Source organism: Amblyraja radiata, chromosome 27, assembly GCF_010909765.2.
Source record: "Amblyraja radiata isolate CabotCenter1 chromosome 27, sAmbRad1.1.pri, whole genome shotgun sequence".
NCBI classification, from domain to species: Eukaryota; Metazoa; Chordata; class Chondrichthyes; order Rajiformes; family Rajidae; genus Amblyraja; species Amblyraja radiata.
In genome coordinates, this window is record NC_045982.1 from 1110839 (window position 1) to 1131406 (window position 20568).

General features: G+C 49.5%; 1 protein-coding gene across 3 annotated transcripts in view; it reads left to right on the forward strand.

Annotated features, from left to right (window-relative positions):
• Positions 1-4411: 4411 nt before the first annotated feature.
• Positions 4412-20568, forward strand: part of LOC116988290 (proto-oncogene tyrosine-protein kinase Yrk-like) — an 89893-nt gene continuing 73736 nt past the window's right edge. The window contains exon 1 of one of the 3 annotated variants that reach the window (XM_033044855.1): positions 4412-4525. The gene's annotated coding sequence lies outside the window, so the exon portion shown is untranslated. Of the gene's footprint in view, positions 4526-19860; positions 19992-20568 lie in introns of those variants that run through there. The other 2 variants (XM_033044853.1, XM_033044856.1) reach the window with 2 other exon arrangements.

Consider the following 20568-nt stretch of genomic DNA (forward strand, 5'->3'; position numbering starts at 1 on the left):
ACCTCTTGGTGGACCATACACTGAGGCAGTTGCTTATTAATGACTTAAAAGTTTGCCTCCTTCCCCCCGCCCACCCCCCCACCCCCCCCACCCCCAACCCCCACATCAGTCTGAAGAAAGGTCTCGACCCGAAACATCACCTTTTTCCTTCGCTCCATAGTTGCTGCCTCACCTGTTGAGTTGCCGCCTCACCTGTTGAGTTGCCGCCTCACCTGTTGAGTTGCCGCCTCACCTGTTGAGTTGCCGCCTCACCTGTTGAGTTGCCGCCTCACCTGTTGAGTTGCCGCCTCACCTGTTGAGTTGCCGCCTCACCTGTTGAGTTGCCGCCTCACCTGTTGAGTTGCCGCCTCACCTGTTGAGTTGCTGCCTCACCTGTTGAGTTGCCGCCTCACCTGTTGAGTTGCCGCCTCACCTGTTGAGTTTCTCCAGCATTTTGTGTCTACCTTCGCTTTTTGCTTCATTCTGCTCAACAGCAAAGACCAAATGAGGAAATGGACACACACACACAACGAAACCAAGCTTGCCCTGAGTGGCAGATTTGGCAATAACTGTGAACTGTGATGGTGTCATTCCCGTTTACTGTAACATTACAGGACTATTACTGAGTTTGTACCTTCTCCCCGTGGGTTTTCTCCCAGATCTTCGGTTTCCTACCGCACTCCAAAGTCGCACAGGTTTGTAGGTGACCAGCGATCCCCGCACACTAACACTATCTTACACGCACTGAGGACAATTTACATTTATACCAAACCAATTAACCTACAAACCTGTACGTCATTGTAGTGTGGGAGGAAACCGGAGCACCCGGAGAAAACCCATGCAGGTCACGGGGAGAACGTACAAACAAGAGATGGAATGGTTGGAGGCATCTTCATGGAGAGAGGTTCGAACCCTAGACTGGCTTGTATCCATAAGAACAAAGACACAAGACCATTAGTCCATATGAGCTGAATTAGGCCATTCGGCCCATCGAGTCCACTCCACCATTGAATCATGGCTGATCAAGCCAGATAGCACTCAACAAAAGCTTTTCACTGTACCTCGGTACATGTGACAATAAACTAAACTGAACTAATCTATCTTTTCCCTCTGGACCGCATTTCTCCTGCCTTCTCCCCAAAACCTTTGACACCCAAACTAACCAAGAACCCAGCAATCTCCCGTTTTAAAAATACCCTTTAAATACACTTTTAAACTATCTGTACTTTATATATTGAAAGTGATAGACACTTGGAAAAGGCAGAAATAATGTGTTTGGGATGTTAATAACTTCAGGGAAATGCCACACAGTTCCCCTGAGTGACAATAGATGCCAACAAACAATTTATTGATCATCCATTTAATTTATAGGACCATTGCAGATTATTGTCAAATGTACACTGCCTGATGAACAGATCTGTTAACAATGACAAATTATTTTAACTACAGATGATGGCAAAAGGCAACTTTGTAGCCAGGTCCCTTTGTACCCGAGGGATCAATATTGTTTTCCCAATCTCCTGCAAGTTTTGTTGCAACCTGTGCTTTTTATGTAGACAAAAACATCAGGGCGGCACGGTGGCGCAGCGGTAGAGTTGCTGCCTTACAGCACCAGAGACCCGGGGTTCGATCCTGACTACGGGTGCTGTCCGTACGGAGTTTGTACGTTCTCCCCGTGACCTGCGTGGGTTTTCTCCGGGTGCTCCGGTTTCCTCCCACACTCCAAAGACCTGCAGGTTTGTAGGTTAATTGGCTTTGGTAAAAAAGTAAAATTGTCCCTAGTGTGGCCATTTAACCAACTCGTTCATCTTTGTGATGTGGGCGGAAACTGAAGTACCTGGAGGAACCCAGACAGTTACAGGGAGAGGGTGCAGATTCCACACACACACAGAACCACCTAGGTCACTGGCCCCGCTGTGAGGCAACAGAACCAAACTGGCCAAATCCACCCTTGGTGTTGATCACTGCCAAGGCAGATGCAACACAGTTAGTAAAGGGCCTGTCCCACGAGCATGCGACCTGCTTCGCACAACTCCATACGGCTCCGGCAATCGAAGTGGGACCGGCTCCGCGAGGCCGTACGGCTCAAGCGACCACGTTAGGTCGCGCTTGCTGCATGGAGTCGCATGCTCGTGGGACCGGCCCTATAGTTAGTTAGTTAGTTAGTTAGTTAGTTAGTTAGTTAGTTAGTTAGTTAGTTAGTTAGTTAGGGTAGACAAAAATGCTGGAGAAACTCAGCTGGTGAGGCAGCATCTATGGAGTGAAGGAAACGGGCAACGTTTCAGGTCGAGACCCTTCTTCAGACTGATGTGGGGGGGGGCGGGAAGAAAAAAGGAAGAGGCGGAGACAGTGGGCTGTGGGAGAGCTGGGAAGGGGAGGGGAAAGAGGAAGAAAGCAGGGACTACCTGAAATTGGAGAAGTCAATGTTCATACCGCTGGGGTGTAAACGGCCCAAGCAAAAATAAATAGTTAGTTAGTTAGTTTAGTTTATTATCACATGTACCGAGTTACAGCGAGAAGCTTTTGTTACTCGCTAGCCAGATGGCGGAAAGACTACAGATGATTACAATCAAGCTGATCACAGAGTACGGAAACAGAATAAAGGGAATAATGTTAATACGAATCGCTGTAGGAGAAGGCCATTTGGCCCTTCGAGCCAGCACCGCCATTCATTGTGATCATGACTGATCGTCCCCTATCAATAACCCGTGCCTGCCTTCTCCCCATATCCCTTGACTCCACTAGCCCCTAGAGCTCTATCTAACTCTCTCTTAAATCCATCCAGTGACTTGGCCTCCACTGCCCTCTGTGGCAGGGAATTCCACAAATTCACAACTCTCTGGGTGAAAACGTTTTTTTCTCACCTCAGTCTTAAATGACCTCCCCTTTATTCTAAGACTGTAGCCCCTCGTTCTGGACTCGCCCAACATTGGGAACATTTTTCCTGCATCTAGCTTGTCCAGTCCTTTTATAATTTTATACGTTTCTATAAGATACCCCCTCATCCTTCTAAACTCCAGTGAATATAGGCCTAGTCTTTTCAATCTTTCCTCATATGACAGTCCCGCCATCCCAGGGATCAATCTGATGAACCTACGCTGCACTGCCTCAATCACAAGGATGTCCTTCCTCAAATTAGGAGACCAAAACTGTACACAATACTCCAGATGTGGTCTCACCAGAGCCCTATACAACTGCAGAAGAACCTCTTTACTCCTATACTGAAATCCTCTTGTTATGAAGACCAACATTCCATTAGCTTTCTTCACTGCCTGCTGTACCTGTAAGCCAACTTTCAGTGACCGGTGCACAAGGACGCCCAGGTCTCGCTGCATCTCCCCCTTACCTAACCTAACCCCATTGAGATAATAATCTGCCCCCTTGTTTTTGCCGCCAACGTGGATAACCTCACATTTATCTCTATTATACTGCATCTGCCACACATCTGTCCACTCACTCAACCTGTCCAGGTCACCCTGCAACCTCCTAACATCCTCTTCACAGTTCACACTGCCACCCAGCTTTGTGTCATCCGCAAACTTGCTAGTGTTGCTCCTAATTCCCTCTTCCAAATCATTAATATATATATGGTAAACAGTTGCGGCCCCAACACCGAGCCTTGCGGCACTCCACTCGAATGGTGGGAGTAGACTTGATGGGCCGAATGGCCTAATTCTGCTCCTATCACATGAACTTATAAGAACGTTCTCAGGAGCATTTTCCCCATCTGAGGGTCATAGATACAGTGTGTAAACAGGCCCTTGGTCCCAACGCCCACATCGGCCAACACATCCCATCTACGCTAGTCCCACCTGCCTGCATTTTGCCCATATCCCTCCAAACCTGAAGGTAGACACACAAGGTGTGAATAAGGAGGAAGGAAGTTAAGACTTTATTCACAGTGAGGAGGATGGGGGAGCCACTGAGGTAGATGTTTATGTTAACTTTTATGTAGTTGTGTGTCTTGTTGCTTTTTAGATATGGCTGTGTGGCAAATCAAATTCCTTGTAGGTTTTTACATACTTGGCTAATAAATGATAGTTACAATTGCAATAATGCCGGAGTAACTCAGCGGGACAGGCAACATCTATGGAGAGAAGGAATGGGTGACGTTTCGGGTCGAGACCCTTCTACAGACCCGAAACATCACCCATTCCTTCTCTCCAGAGACGCTGCCTGTCCCGCTGAGTTACTCCAGCATTTTGTGTCTATCTTCAGTTTAAACCGGCGTCTGCAGTTCCTTCCTCCACATTCAGCCCCTGCAAACCTGGAGCCCGTCTCTGGAACCAGCTGCCGGAGGAAGCGAGAGAAACGGGTACAATAATGACTTGAACAGAGATGGGTGGGAAGGGTTAAGGGGGACGTGGGCCAAATGGGACTGGCCCGGGTTGGTTAGCAGGGAGAGGGTGGGCCGAAGGGCGCTGTGCAGGCGTGAGTCATTGGGCCGTGCAGCGAGTCCCGCTCCGTCTCCGTCTCTCTCTCCGCCCTGTTTGGCCGCCGCTTCCAGCCTCTGGTCCGGTCCGGTCCGTAGCCGGCGTGGTCGCGGGTAAGTCTCCATCTCCATCCCCGCTCCCAGCGCCGAGGCCCCGTTAGTTACCCCAGACACCGGCCCGGGGTCTCCCTCTGCCCGGCGCCCGGGCTCCGAGCGGGTGGAGCGGCCGGTGTTGGAGCTGGAGCCGGAACCAGCGGGCACAGGGCGGGCACAGGGCCGGGGACGGAGCGGTCTCGGTGCCGGTACCGGTGGGTCGCGGGACCGGGAGCAGCGGCGGGCGGCGAGGGCTTGCGGAGCGGGGCGGGCCGGGGCCGGGGCCGGGCAGCGCACGGGAGGTCGAGGCTGCGGGAACCGGCCCTCTCTCTGCCCGCCCGCCCGCCGGGAGGGACCGGGCTCCACCGGGTAGAATACTGGAGGCTCAGGGTCCACCCACCCCTCACACCCGCAATCCACAAAGCCGACCCCCTAACCGGGGACACAGCGGGTGTAGTCACCCGGTGACCGGTCACAGCCCCTCCCGGCAGCGGAGCCCATCACCAATCCCTGCCCCCCCCCCAAACCCCCCCCCCCCCCCCGCTCCCCTCCCCATAGAAAGAGGACAATCGGCCCATCAAGCCAGTGCCCGCCTCCAGGTCAATCCCATCTCCGCCACAGGATCGTTTTTGAGGGCAAGCAGAAAGAGACGGAGGAATGGCCTCCGCCTAACCTGTCCCACCTGCTCCAACCTCTACCCCCACGACCCCCCCCCAGCTCTCATTATCCCCATCAACCGCCTGTCATGCCCCCCCCCCCAACCTGATTTATATTTGCCTCTTGCAAACTCCACATAGAGAGCAGCAGAGGTAGGTGGGTGGGGGGGTTGAACAGCTGGAGCAGTGAGGCAGCGCTCTGTAGCCCAAAGAAGTATCTTAGTTGTGTTGTGGAAACAAAGAACTAACTGCAGATGCTGGTTCGTGCCAAAGGTGGACACAAAGTGCTGGAGTAACTGAGTGGTCAGTCGGCATCTCTGGAGCGAGGTTCTTCTCCAGCACCTTGTGTCTATCTAGGTTGAGTGATGTTCTACTGAGGCTCTGAGGGGAATGGTGACTTGCAGACTCCTGGGCAAGCAGGCGGGTGGGACAGGTCGGGTTGTCTGAGAGGAGGGCCTTTCCTCCCGTCTGTTTCTGCTAGCCCTCAACATGATCCCATGCTAGGGATGGGAAGTGATCAGTGGCTTCCTGAATGTTTCCCAGTTCTAATAACCAGAGTCTCCCCCTGAGCATTCTCTCGGGCAGTGCAGCGGTTAGTACCACTGCCGTACAGATCCAGGTTCAATTCAGAACCTGGGTGCTGCCTGTGGGGAGTTTGCACGTTAATACGATTCATGTGACAGGAGCCCAATTAGGCCATTCGGCCCATCAAGTCTAGTCTGCCATTCAATCATGGCTGATCTATCTTTCCCTCTCAACCCCATTCTCCTGCCTTCTACCCATAACCCCTGACACCCGTACTAATCAAAAATCTATCTATTTGCCTTATAAATATCCATTGACTTGGCCTCCACAGCCGCCTGTGGCAAATAATTCCACAGATTCACCACCCTCTGACTAAAGAAATTCCTCATCATCTTCCTAATGGAACATCCTTTAATTCTGAGGCTGTGCCCTCTGGTCCTAGACTCTCCCACTAGTGGAAACATCCTCTCCACATCCACTCTATCCAGGTGCTATGTTCTCCCTATGATTGCCTGAGGACTCTCGGCATGTCAGGTGGGTGCTGGTTGGGTGGGTGCTGGTTGGGTGGGTGCTGGTTGGGTGGGTGCTGGTTGGGTGGGTGCTGGTTGGGTAGGTGCTGGGTGGGTGGGTGCTGGTTGGGTAGGTGCTGGGTGGGTGGGTGCTGGTTGGGTGGGTGCTGGATGGGTGGGTGGGTGCTGGTTGGTTGGGTGGGTGGCTGCTGTCAGTTACCTGGTCGCATCGACCGGTGCCAAAACGAGTTGCCGCCATGTGTTGGAGAATAAATCTCAGCAAGGAAGTAAGGAGTGGGGAAGAGTGTCTTTGGGAATGTTCAATGAGGGCTAGCATGAAGCGGATGGGCTGCAAGGCCTCCTGTTGTCGCAGGCACTCAATGTGAGGCCACTGTTTCTTCAAGGAGACCTTATAAATGTTCTTGTAATGTGGTGTTCAATGCTCAATGGAGCTTTATTTGTCAAATGTGCAACTGTGCGGTGAAATTATTTTTGCATATTTACACAAGCGAGTGTCGCCATATTTTAGTGCCATTGTTCCATGTTCTCCGTTCTAGATGGATCTTGTTTTGGTCGGACTGTGCATTTAGTTTTGTGTTATTATGGCCTGGTTACCACGTATTACTGCTTATTGATTGATTGCATTGGTGATTATTGTATATTTATTTGTGTGTTAATGCGTTTAAGGGCATCTGGAGCTGCAGCTCCACAGTAACAATCTCATTGGGTTGATGGAGTTTCCAATTAATGTTGAGTGTGAATCTCGTCCTCCCGTGAGTGGCTCGGTGGTGACTTAATGATGACAATTATGTGTCTCGACTGGCACATATACCCAGGCACAGTGAAAATCTTTGTTTTGCGTTCACACCACAGATAAGCTCGATCATAGATAGGTACAAGAGTTTGAGTTTGGTTTATTGTCACATGTACAGTGAAAAGCTTTAGTTGCGTGCTACCCAGTCAGCGGAAAGACAATACATGATTACAATCCAGCTGTTTACAGTGTATAGATGTTTGGTGCAAGGTAAGGCCCAATTAAGGATTGTCCGAGGGTCACCAATGAGGTAGATTAAATTCAGGACCGCTCTCTAGTTGGTGGTAGGATGGTTCACTTGCCTGATAACAGCTGGGAAGAAACTGTCCCTGAATCTGGAGGTGTGCGTTTTCACACTTCTGTACCTTTTGCCCGATGGGAGAGGCGAGAAGAGGGAGTGGCCGGGGTGAGACTGGTCCTTGATTATGCTGCTGGCCTTGCCGAGGCAGCGTGAGGTGTAGATGGAATCAATGAAAGGGAGGTCTGCTTATCCAAAACGTCACCTATCCATGTTCTCCAGAGATGCTGCCTGACCCACTGAGTTACTCCAGCACTCTGTGAAACGACACCTATCCATGTTCTCCACAGATGCTGCCTGACCCACTCAGTTATGGTGCAGCAGCATCTGTGGAGCTAAGGAAATAGGCAACATTTCGGGCCGAAACCCTTCTGGAAATAGGCAACGTTTCGGGCTGAAACCCGGAAGGGTTTCGGCCCGAAACGTTGCCTATTTCCTTAGCTCCATAGATGCTGCTGCACCCGCTGAGTTACTCCAGCACTCTGTGAAACGTCACCTATCCATGTTCTCCACAGATGCTGCCTGACCCGCTGAGTTACTCCAGCACTCTGTGAAACGTCACCTATCCATGTTCTCCACAGATGCTGCCTGACCCGCTGAGTTACTCCAGCACCCTGTGTTCTACACCAAATCTCAACATCAGCAGTTCCTGTTGTCTGATAGATCGAGACATAGAGTAATACAGCATGGAAACAGGCCCTTCGGTTCAACTTGCCCACATCGGCCAACATGTCCCAACTACACTAGTCCCACCCGCCTACGCTTGGTCCATATCTCTCCAAACCTGACCTATCCATGTACATGTCTAACTGTTTCTTAAATGTTGGGATAGTCCCAGCCTCAACTACCACCTCTGGCAGCTTGTGCCAAACACCCACCCTGTGTGAAAAAGTTACCCCTCAGATCCATATTAAATCTTTCACTCTTCACCTTAAACCTATGTCCTCTGGTCCTCAGTTCTCCGACTCTGGGCAAAAGACTGTGTGCATCTACACAATCTATTCCTCTCGTGATTTTACACACCGCTATATGATGTATTATCAGCTGTAAGTGTTGCTTAGCTGGTCCTTCCAGTTCCCGGGCGTGGGGTGGCAGAAGGGTGGCATGGTGGCACAGCAGTACAGTTACTGCCTTACAGCACCAGATAGCCGGGTTCAATCCCGACTCTTTATTGGAGTTTGTACGTTCTCCCCATGACCCGCGTGGATGTTCTCTGAGATGTTTGGTTTCCTCCACACTACAAAAACGTACAGGTTTGTAGGTTAACTGGCTTGGTATGATTGTAAATTGTCCCTAGTGTGTGTAGGATAGTGTTAGTGTGTGGGGATCGCTGGTCGGTGCGGACTCGATGGGCTGAAGGGCCTGTTTCCGCGCTGTATCTCTAAACTAAGACTACAGGGCTGTCGTGTGTAGCAATAGCCGTCACTGTCGTGAGAGACATTGCTGGCGTTCAGGCACTAATTGCAGCCTCCGGAGGGGAGCTGGGAGCTGGGCTGCTTGTCGTTTGGCTCCAGTGAATTACAGGAAGTGGAGTGCATCCTGTCAGGAATGAGATATTGCACAAACAGAAACGTGATCAAGATGCAACCGGCCAAGGGCTGGGCTGATGTGCACTCTCCGGGTGGCTGGGGATGTCTGGTTTAACCCTTGCCCGGCTGTGCCTGCAGTTACATAGAAACTTAGAAAATAGATGCAGGAGTAGGCCATTCGGCCCTTCGAGCCCGCACCGCCATTCAATATGATCATGGCTGATCAATCACAATCAGTCCCCCGTTCTTCTTTCTCCCCATATCCCTTGATTCCATTAGCCCTAAGAGATAAATCGAACTCTCTCTTGAAAACGTCCAGTGAATTGGCCTCCACCGCCTTCTGCGGCAGAGAATTCCACAGATTGACAACTCTCTGGGTTCAACTCTCTCTCTTACCGAGCACCACTGATTATTATTATTGTATCAGTGTCACTGAAGCATGGAGTCATACAGCGTGAAAACAGGCCCCTCGTCCCAATTTGCCCAACAATGTCCCAGCTACACTTGGCCCATATGCCTCCAAACCTGTCCTATCCATGTACCTGTCTAACTGTTTGTTAAACATTATGATAATCCCAGCCTCAACTACCTCCTCTGGCAGCTCGTTCCATACACCCACCACCCTCTGTGTGAAAAAGTTACCCCTCAGATTCCTATTAAATCTTTTCCCCTTCACCTTGAACCTATGTCCTCTGGTCCTCGATTCACCAATGCCGGGCAAGATACTCTCTCAAGATCATGATTTTATACACTTCAATAAGATCTCCCCTCATCCTCCTGCGCTCCAAGGAATAGAGTCCCAGCCTGCCCAACCTCTCCCTGTAGCTCAGGCCCTCGAGACCTGGCAACATCCTTGTAAATCTCCTCCGCGCCCTTTCCTGCCTAATGGCATCTTGCCTGTGGCTGTGCGACCAAATGTGATCACAATACTCCAAGCCCAGCCACACCGACACGTTATACAACTGTAACATCCCCATTCTATGCCCAACTTCCTGACTGATAACGGCCAGCCATCCCCACCGCTTGTGACACCATTTAGAAAAGAAGAAGCTAAAACCAAGCAATTTGCAGTGGACTTTGGATTCATTCAACTCTGTGAGCCGCGCCCACTTGCAGTACAGCTGTGGGAATTGTTCTTTCCTTCCTCTTGCTCACCCTTTGAAGAATGCGCACACAGACTGTAGATCAAAATGGAACATGGAACATATATGGGACATATGGGGCAGCGGTAGAGTTGCTGCCTCACAGCGCCAGAGACCCGGGTTCCATCCTGACTACAGGTGCTGTCTGTACGGAGTTTGCACGTTCTCCCCGTGAACTGCGTGGGCTTTCTCCATTTAGTTTCCTCCCACACTTCAAAGACGCGTAGGCTAATGGGCTTGGTAAATGTAAAACTTGTCCCTAGTGTGTGTGGGATAGTGTTAGTGTGCGGGGATCGCTGGTCGGCACGGACTCGGTGGGCCGAAGGGCCTGTTTCCGTGCTGTATCTCTAAACTAAACTAAAATATGGAACATATAGAACATGGAACAGCCCAGCACAGGAACAGGCCCTTCAGCCCACAATGTCTTTGCCGGACGTGATGCCAAGTTAAACTAATCTCTTCTGCCTGCATGTTAACCATATGTGTCCATTCCCTGTGTGTCCATGTGCCAACAGCCTCTTAAACACCACTGTTGTATCTGCCTTCACAACCACCCTGGCAACGTGTTCCAGGCACCCACCACCCTCTTGCCCCGCAATCTCCTTTAAACTTTCCCCCTCTCATCTTAAAGCTATGCCCTCTCGTCTTTGTCATTTCCACGCTGGTGACAAAAAGATCTGAATGTCTACCTTATCCATGCTTCTCATAATGTTATATATTTCCATTAGGTCTCCTCTCATCATCCAAAGCTGCAGAAAAAAACAATTCATGTTGGGATGTAATGTTAAAATTGTACAAGGCATTGGTGAGACCAAATCTGGAGTATGGTGTACAATTTTGGTCGCCCAATTATAGGAAGGATGTCAACAAAATAGAGAGAGTACAGAGGAGATTTACTAGAATGTTGCCTGGGTTTCAGCAACTAAGTTACAGAGATAGGTTGAATAAGTTAGGTCTTTATTCTCTGGAGCGCAAAAGGTTAAGGGGGGACTTGATAGAGGTCTTTAAAATGATGAGAGGGATAGACAGAGTTGATGTGAATAAGCTTTTCCCTTTGAGAATAGGGAAGATTCAAACAAGAGGACATGACTTCAGAATTAAGGGACAGAAGTTTAGGGGTAACATGAGGGGGAACTTCTTTACTCAGAGAGTGGTAGCGGTGTGGAATGAGCTTCCAGTGGAAGTGGTGGCGGCAGGTTCGTTGGTATCATTTAAGAATAAATTGGATAGGCATATGGATGAGAAGGGAATGGAGGGTTATGGTATGAGTGCAGGCAGGTGGGACTAAGTGAAAAAAAATTGTTCGGCGCGGACTTGTAGGGCCGAGATGGCCTGTTTCCGTGCTGTAATTGTTATATGGTGTTATATGGTTATTTGTTTGTTCAACCTCTCCTGACAGCTGATGCCCTCTAATCCCAGGCAGGGGTGTCAGGGGTTATGGGGAGAGGGCCGGAGAATGGGGTTGCAAGTAAGTAAGTAAGTTTATTGGCCAAGTATTCACATACAAGGAATTTGCCTTGGTGCTCCGCCCACAAGTAACAACATGACATACAGTGACCGTTACGAATTACTCGGGGAAACACTAAACATTAATAATAATAAAACATTAATGATAAAACACCATTGATCAAGCATGTGAACCAACAAAATACCAGACCAAAGGGAGGCTACAGATTTTTGCCTGTTGAGTAGAGCAACTACTCGTGGATAAAGTGTTCAAAGTCTGAAGAAGGGTTTCGGCCCGAAACGTCGCCTATTTCCTTCGCTCCATAGATGCTGCTGCACCCGCTGAGTTTCCCCAGCAATTTTGTGTACTTACTCGTGGATAAAAGCTGTTTTTATCCACGAGAGGGAGAGATCGATAGATCAGCCATGATTGAATGGCGGAGTAGACTTGATGGGTTGAATGGCCTAATCACTAATGGACGTGAGCATTCTGGTAAACCTCCTCCTGGTAATGGGGGAGACCAGACTGCACGCAACACTCCCAAGGCAGCCTGACCAAAGTGCCGACCTCCTCACACTGATGAGCAATGCTTTGTTCGTGCCAAAGCAGCGGGTTGCATCCTAATGCGATGCAGTCCACAATCCCATTCCATAACGGCAGTATTTGTGCAGGCAGGCCTCGTCCATATTCTTCCTATCTTGTTGTTGCACGCCCCGCTTACTGTCTGCCTTCTGTAGCCGGGGTTGATGTGTGTGTGTGTGGGGCAAGTCATGACAAATGAAAAATGGGTCGTCATTACCATTTAAATTGCATCGGCCAACACCATTTCAAAGAGACATTTTATCTGAATTGTAATAATGCCACTGCAGACGTGCTCTGCCCTCCAGACTGACGGGCTGTGGGTTCTGCACGCTGAAGACCGTGAATCTTTCCCCACTGTCTTGCCCCCCTTCACCGGGTGTATAAAACGGAACCATTATTGTTCTTGAACTCTAACCAATCCTGACTACGGGTGCTTGTTTGTACGTTCTCCCTGTGAACTGCGTGGGTTTCCTCCTGCACTCCGAAGACGTACAGGTTTGTAGGTTGACAAAACCACACAGAGAGTGGTGAATCTGTGGAATTCTCTGCCACAGAATGTAGTTGAGGCCACAGTTCATTGGCTATATTTAAGAGGGTGTTAGATGTGGCCCTTGTGGCTAAAGGGATCAGGGGGTATGGAGAGAAGGCAGGTACAGGATACTGAGTTGGATGATCAGCCATGATCATATTGAATGGTGGTGCAGGCTTGAAGGGCCGAATGGCCTACTCTTGCACCTATTTTCTATGTTTCTAAATTTGCTGGAGAAACTCAGCAGGTACGGCAGCATCGATGGAGCGATGGAAATAGGCACCGTTTCGGGCCGAAACCCTTCGGGTTTCAGCCCGAAACGGTGCCTATTTCCATCGCTCCATCGATGCTGCTGCACCCGCTGAGTTTCTCCAGCAATTTTATCTACCTTAGATTTTCCAGCATCTGCAGGTCCTTCTTGAGCAGGTTAGCAAGTTAATTGGCTTTGGTATAATTGTAAATTGTCCCGTAGTGTGTGTAGGATAGTGTTAAGGGCCTGTCCCACTTGGCGATTTTTTTCGGCAACTGCCGGCGTCATTGACTGACGTATCAGGGTCACCGAAAAAGCCGCGGCGTGATGACGTATCGACGCGCGGGATCTCCTCGAGTGTCGCAACATTTTTTTTGTTGCCGCTGGATTTTGAAATGTTCAAAATCTTTCGGTGACCCTGATACGTCACTCAATGATGCCGGGAGTCGCCGAAAAAAGTTGGCAAGTGGGACAGGCCCATTAGTGTGCGGGGATCGCTGGCCGGCATGGACTCGCTGGGCCGAAGGGCCTGTTTCCCCGCTGTATCTCTAAACTAAACTAAACTAAACATCATGACTACAAAGACCATGTCAGGGCTTTGATCAGAGTCTGAAGAAGGGTCTCGACCCGAAACGTCACCCATTCCTTCTCGCTAGAGATGCTGCCTGGTCCACGGAGTTACTCCAGAACTTTGTGTCTATCTTCAGAACTTTCGCCCATTTCTCCCTTGTCCCCCCCCCCCCCCCCTCTACTTGTATCCCTTCACGTTTCATCTCTTTAATCCTTATCTCACATATTTTGTCTCTTCATCTCTGGGCTTTGTCCAACCATCTGACAATCAAAAACCACGACTACCTGCATCCACCTACAGTATCTTTAAACTTTAGAGTTAGGGATAGGAATACTTTATTGCCACTTGTGACTATTTACAGTGAGATTCTTTGCTTGTGTAAACAATGTATACAAACAGCGGCCACCTACGGCATTGACAAAGTTACAAAGCACGTTGGCTGCCCCTTTTATCTTCCCCCTTCCCCTCCCCTCCCCCCCCCAGCAGTTCCCCCATGCCGTTACAGCACGGAAACAGGCCCTTCGACCCCAGGCTGAACCAACGACCACCCCGTATGCCAGCACTATCCTACACCCTACGGAGAAGTCAGGAGAATGGGGTTGAGAGGGAAAGATAGATCAGCCATGATTGAAAGGCGGAGTAGACATGACGGGCCGAATGGCCTATCTCTGCTCCTAGAACGTATGAATTCCATCCCTTGCTCACCATCAACTATGTGACCATGGGTCAGAGTTTGATACTGTGAAGCAGGCGTTTTCACACCTTACCCTTCCATATCTCTGTGTCTCCCTCTCCCCGACGCTCAATCTGAAGAAGTGTCTCGACCCGAAACATCACTCATTCCTTCTCTCCAGAGATGCTGCCTGTCCCGCTGAGTTACTCCAGCATTTTGTGTCTGCCTTCGTTGGAATCCTCCCACCAAGAGCAGGAACAGTGGAGTTTCTCCTGCAGGGGGTGGGGGTGAACAGTCCAGGTTTTCCGTTGTTTATGGTCACTGCAATTATTCAACTACCAAGTCATTCAGCTCAGAGTACTGGGTTGCTGATGGACACAAAATGCTGGAGTAACTCAGCGGGCGGGACAGGCAGCATCTCTGGAGAGAAGGAATGGGTGACCACAGTCCACAGATGCTGCCTGACCCGCTGAGTTATTTCAGCAGCTTCAGTAGTTCCTTCCTACTCGTGCTGGGTTGCTAGTTCAGTAACTTGCAGCCATCCAAACCGAGTCACTCATTTATGTAACTGCAGTTGGTGGAAGTTATTTGCACCTCTTTCCCTGGGAGAGACTGGGCGTAGTTGTTATGTGGGTGGATCAGAAGCTTTTATATAATTGTACAAAGGCACAAAGTAACACATCTCAACAGCAGTTTAGTTGGTGGCTCTCCGTACAGGAAGCAATTGACACTGGAGAGTTTCGTACAATTATAGTGCGGGAAGACTTGAAACACAAGTCACATAGTGACTCTGAAGCTAATCGCGTGTGGTTTGTAAAACCTGGTCCATTGTACCTTGTGCAAGTGTAAATATAATACGAAGCAAACGGGGCCTTTTGTAAATGTACGGTTCAGATTACAAGTGTAACATGGTCTGGTGCAATGGTTTACATCATCCTCGCTGTCAGTTCAGCGTTCAAGCCTTTTGTTCAACATCGACAGCTTGGCATTTCTGGGACTGTAAACCTGCACGGAAGTGGCCGAGGAAGACAGTCGGTGTTGTCCAAACCACCCCACTGTTGGGCACCTTCATGGGGAAGACTGCAGGGTTCAGAAGGTGCCTCACCTCCACGTTCTCAAGGGCAAGTTGGGTAGGGCTTGTTGGCGATACATACTCCGGTTGTCAATTAAACCCACTTGGCCCTCGAGTCTTGATTAGTACGAGTGTCAGACATTACGGGGAGAAGGCAGGAGAATGGGGTTTATGCCATGATTGAATGGCAGTGTAGACTTGATGGGCGGAATGGCCTAATTCTACTCCTATTTCTTATGACCTTATGACTATTGAACCTGAGACTGACTCTTGAACCTTGACCGTTGACCCCAGATGCTTGGCCCTTGACCCTTGACTCCACGATAAAGTCACCAAGATGGCTTTGCCAAGATGATATCCAATGAACATTGCGTTGGAGACTTGGCCGGCAACTGGCCCAGGTCTAGATACTTGGCCTGGTCTGTGGACAGTTACAGCATGGATTGGACGCTTTCCTTTGGTTGATGGCCACGTTCTATGGGACCTCTGAGAGAGCCAGGTGATTACAGAGTTGCCTCCTCTTCTATTCCCCTTCAGTCGCTGTTCCTTCCAGAGAGTTGTTTGGAGAATTCCACGTGAAGGTAGTCCACCTCATTCCAAACTGGACATTCATTGCAGCAATAAGCCCATGAAGTGGCTGAGGGGAGAAGGTGGTGAAGTCCAAGAGCTTCAGGGGGCAACACCTCCAAGCAGGTCTTCGTGACTTCAGTAGAACAGAAGAAATAGACCGATCTCCACTCCGTGCGTCACCAGAGCGATGCAGTCCGATTCAGCGAGCAGAAGGAGCTCAGTTCTTTCTTTAAATAGAATGAAACTGATACTTTATATTTCGCAAGTTCTATTTCTTTTGAGACAAAAGGTAATGAAATAATGTAGCAAAACATGGTGTTGTAACTCACAAAGGATAGGCCACGTCTTTGGAGAGAAATGGACAGTCAACGTTTAGTTTCTTATCTCGTGTAGCGAGGTACAGTGAAAAGCTTTTTGTTGCGTGCTAACCAGTCAGTAGAGAGACGATATGTGATTTGGGACGAGATCCTTCATCTAGACTGAGAGAGTAAAGAAGAAATAGTCGATATGAAGCAAGGGGGAGAGGATGCAGAGGAAGCCAGGGAGAACATGCAAACTCCACACAGAAAGTGCTTGAGATCGGGATTGAACCAGTGGCTTTATCTGCCACCTCACTGTACCGTCCAAGTTCTTCACAAACAATGTGTAAGAAAGAACTGCAGATGCTGGTTTACATCGGAGGTAGACGCAAAATGCTGGAGTAACTCAGCGGGTCAGGCAGCATCTGTGGAGAACATGGATAGGTGACGTTTCACAGAGTGCTGGAGTAACTCAGCGGGTCAGGCAGCATCTGTGGAGAACATGGATAGGTGACGTTTCACAGAGTGCTGGAGTAACTCAGCGGGTCAGGCAGCATCTGTGGAGAACGTGGATAGGTGACGTTTTGAGTCGGGACTCTTCTTCAGACCCGAGAAACAATGATGTGTTTCATCAGTGAATTTCAGACACTCACTCACGTTTGTGAGAATAAATTTCTACGCGCTGTTCTTTTAAGTGAACTGATGCCCCTACCGACTGGAGTAAGATAGCTGGAAGCCAACAAAGGCTGTCAATGTTGGAAATGTGAACTTAACTAAAAAAAGTAGACAACATTCGGCAGCTGCGGAGACAAGAGGGTAAATGCGTTGAGTTGACGATGTGTTGGATGGTTTGGTGACAGGATTAAGATGAAGGGGGAAAGATTTTATAAAAACCTGAGGGGTGAAGTTGTCACACAAAGGGTGTGCGGTGGGTGGGGGGGGGGGGGGGGGGGGGGTGTAAATACCTTTGCATCAATCAACTAAAAATGACCTGACCACTGCTCCTAATCTTTATTAATCTTGTGAGGGACCTACATAACCATCATTTGCTATCTAACCTGGTCTGTAGCAGGCCGTTGCCACAGAGAAGTCACATCCCCTGCACATGTCGTAACGTCTCAGACCCTCCTGGACAGCAGCTTGGTGTCGTGGGGAGGGGGGGCCTCAGTGACTGGTGCTCACATATTTCCTCCCCCACTATCATTATCTGAAGAAAGACACAAAGTGCTGGAGTAACTCAGCGGGTCAGGCAGCATCTCTGGAGAGAAGCAATTGGTGACGGTTCGGGATGAGACCTTTCTTCAGACTGAGAGTCAGGGGAAAGGGAAACGAGAGATATAGACGGTACATGTAACAAATTGATGAAATGAGATGCAAAAAGCAATGATGGTTAAGGAAATGTGGAGCCCACAATGGTCCATTGTTGACTGTGGGGTGGATGAAAATAAGTTATACAGACAGTGTAAACTTGGCAGGACGACAATGAAACTAGTACGATGACTAGGGGGGGGGGCGGGGGGGTGATGGACGGAGAGAGAGAGGGGATGCAAAGGTTACTTGAAGTTAGAGAGGTCAATGTTCGTACCGCTGGGCTGTAAGCTGCCCAAGCGAAATATGAGGGGCTGTTCCCCCAATTTGTGCTGGGCCCCACTCTGACAATGGAGGAGGCCCAGGACAGAAAGGTCAGTGTGGGAATGGGAAGGGGAGTTGAAGTGTTTGGCAACTGGGAGATCACGTGGGCCAAGGTGGACTGAGATAGACACTGGCTGTGAGTCATTTAGTGAAGAATTAAGGTCAAGAAACTAATGCCTCGTATTGCCTCATCTCCCCCCTTCCATCGGGCAGAGGATACAGAAGCTTGAGTACACGTGACATCTTCTTGTCTGCTGTTATCAGAGTGGTGAGTCTGTGGAATTCTCTGCCTCAGAGGGCGGTGGAGGCAGGTTCTATGGATACTTTCAAGAGAGAGCTCTTAAAGATAGCGGAGTCAGGGGATATGGGGAGAAGGCAGGAACGGGTACTGATTGGGGATGATCAGCCATGATCACATTGAATGGCGGTGCTGGCTCGAAGGGCCGAATGGCCTACTCCTGCACCTATTGTCTATTGTCACTGAATAGTCCCTCCATAAGCCAGGGTGAAGTCCTAATCTTCCAACCTACCTTTATTGCAAACGCTGCACTTTCTCTCTGTAACTAACAATGTAATAATGTGACACTGTCTCCTGCACAATGGGATCTATCTGTCAGACTTGTGAATGACTTGACTGTACTCAAGTATGGTGTGATTTGACTGGGTAGTGCATAAACAAAGCCCTTCTCTGTATCCAAGTCCACGTGTCAGTAACAATAACTACATTAATCTCTGGTTCATTTTGAACATTCCTATTCATTGAGCTGATGGAAGCAGAAAAGCATTTCTTCCAGCATTTAATTACAAATTGAATTTGTGTTCTAAACCATTTGAGCAACAGATCGTCAATCTCTCTGTTCCAACCAGGACACCGGAAACAAGATCATCCCACAGGTAGACACAGAGTGCTGGAGTAACTCAGCGGGTCAGGCAGCATCTGTGGGGAACATGGATAGGTGACGTTTCACAGAGTGCTGGAGTAACTCAGCGGGTCAGGCAGCATCTGTGGAGAACATGGATAGGTGACGTTTCACAGAGTGCTGGAGAAACTCAGCGGGCAGGTTGTCTTGGGTTGAAAGGTTGCACAGTCCAAGTTTACATCCGCTGGAGTTTAGAAGAGTGAGAATGATTGAGACTTTATGGCGGGTCTTACAGACAAAGCTCATGTGGAGAGGAAGATCTTCAACTGTAAAGAGAGGCTGGAGAGGCTGGGACTTGTGTGGGAGGCAAATAGACGGGTGGAAAGTCGTTAGGGACAGTTAGGTGGACATTAGGTGGACAGTTACAGTCACCATCCCAAGGTAGGGGACAGATTTAAGGTGAGGGGGGAAAGATTTAATGGGAACCTGAGGGGCAATGTTTTCACACAGAGGGTGGTGGGTGTATGGAACGAGCTGTCAGAGGAGGTAGTTGAGGCAGTTACAATAACAGCATTTAGCCGGACACATGGAGCGAGAAGGTTGGGAGGAATATGGGCCAAACGTGGGCAAATGGGTGGTAGACAAAAGTGCTGGAGAAACTCAGTGGGTGCAGCAGCATCTATAGAGCGAAGGAAATGGGCAACATTTTGGGCCGAACCCCTTCTTCAGGGTTTCGGTCCGAACGTGGGCAAATTTTAAATGGGCCATCATGGTCAGCATGGACAAGTGGGGCCGAAGGGCCAGTGTCTGTGGTGTATGTCATGTTGTCACTTGTGGGCGGAGCACCAAGACAAATTCCTTGTATGTGAATACTTGGTCAAGAAACTTATTCAACTAAAAGACGTAGAGGGATAGGAGACAAACACAGGCAAAGGGATAGTCAGCATTGGGCCCCAAGGGCCTGTTTTTGTGCTGTGTGACCCCGTGGCTCTAACCAGTGACCCTTGTTTAATAAATAAGGGGCAGCCTCTATAAGATGGAGACAGAGTGAAGCGAGTCAGGAATTCCTGGAACTCTCTCTCTGTGGGACGGTTGACTCCGAGGCTTTGAATCTTTTGGAGCAGAGGCAGATGGATTCTTGCCAATCGAGGAGTGGGAGGTGACTGGGGATGGGGAGCAAGGCAAGAGTCGCTGAGAATCACAGCAGCTGCATCTTATTAAATAACAATGGTGGCACCAGGGGCATGAACTGCTTCCTCCCACTCCTAGCTCTGATGCTGCTGCTGCTGCTGATGGATGCTGCAGACCACGTTAGGCCCGCGCTGACTGTTTGTTCTCCTGACCTAAACAGCCAAGAATGTGTTAGCTACGGCTATTAGCAACGTGCTTGGTGATGGAGCTGCCTTGCCTCAAGCACTCCTTGACATAAACTAGAGGTTGGAGTCGCAGAGTAACTTGTAAAGACGGGGACCTATATCGTTGACGATGGCATGGATGGCCAACACTCAGGAGGCAGCTCTGTGTTCAAGGTGAGACGTTTAGGTTCAACTCCCATTGTCTAAGGAGTAGTGTTAAATCGGTGCCAGTATGTCTGGGCCAGGGACCAGAGTATCTGAAAGAAGTGTCCCGTCCCGAAACGTCACCTATCAATGTTCTCCACAGATGCTGCCTGACCCGCTGAGTTATTCCAGCACTCTGTGAAACGTCAGCTATCCATGTTCTCCACAGATGCTGCCTGACCCGCTGAGTTATGGTGCAGCAGCATCTGTGGAGCTAAGGAAATAGGCAACGTTTCGGGCCGAAACCCTTCTGGAAATAGGCAACGTTTCGGGCTGAAACCCGGAAGGGTTTCGGCCCGAAACGTTGCCTATTTCCTTAGCTCCATAGATGCTGCTGCACCCGCTGAGTTACTCCAGCACTTTGCGCCTTTCATTTGTAACCCAGCATTTGCAGTTCCTTGTGTCTAGATTCCGTGTGCTGGTGGCTGAAGGCTGGTGTGGTTAAGGAAGGATGTGTTGAGTTTAGCCTGAGAACGGATGCTGTTGACAGTGGCTGGCTACGTGAGTGAATGAGTGGAGATTGTGCTGAGCTCATCCCTCGTGACAA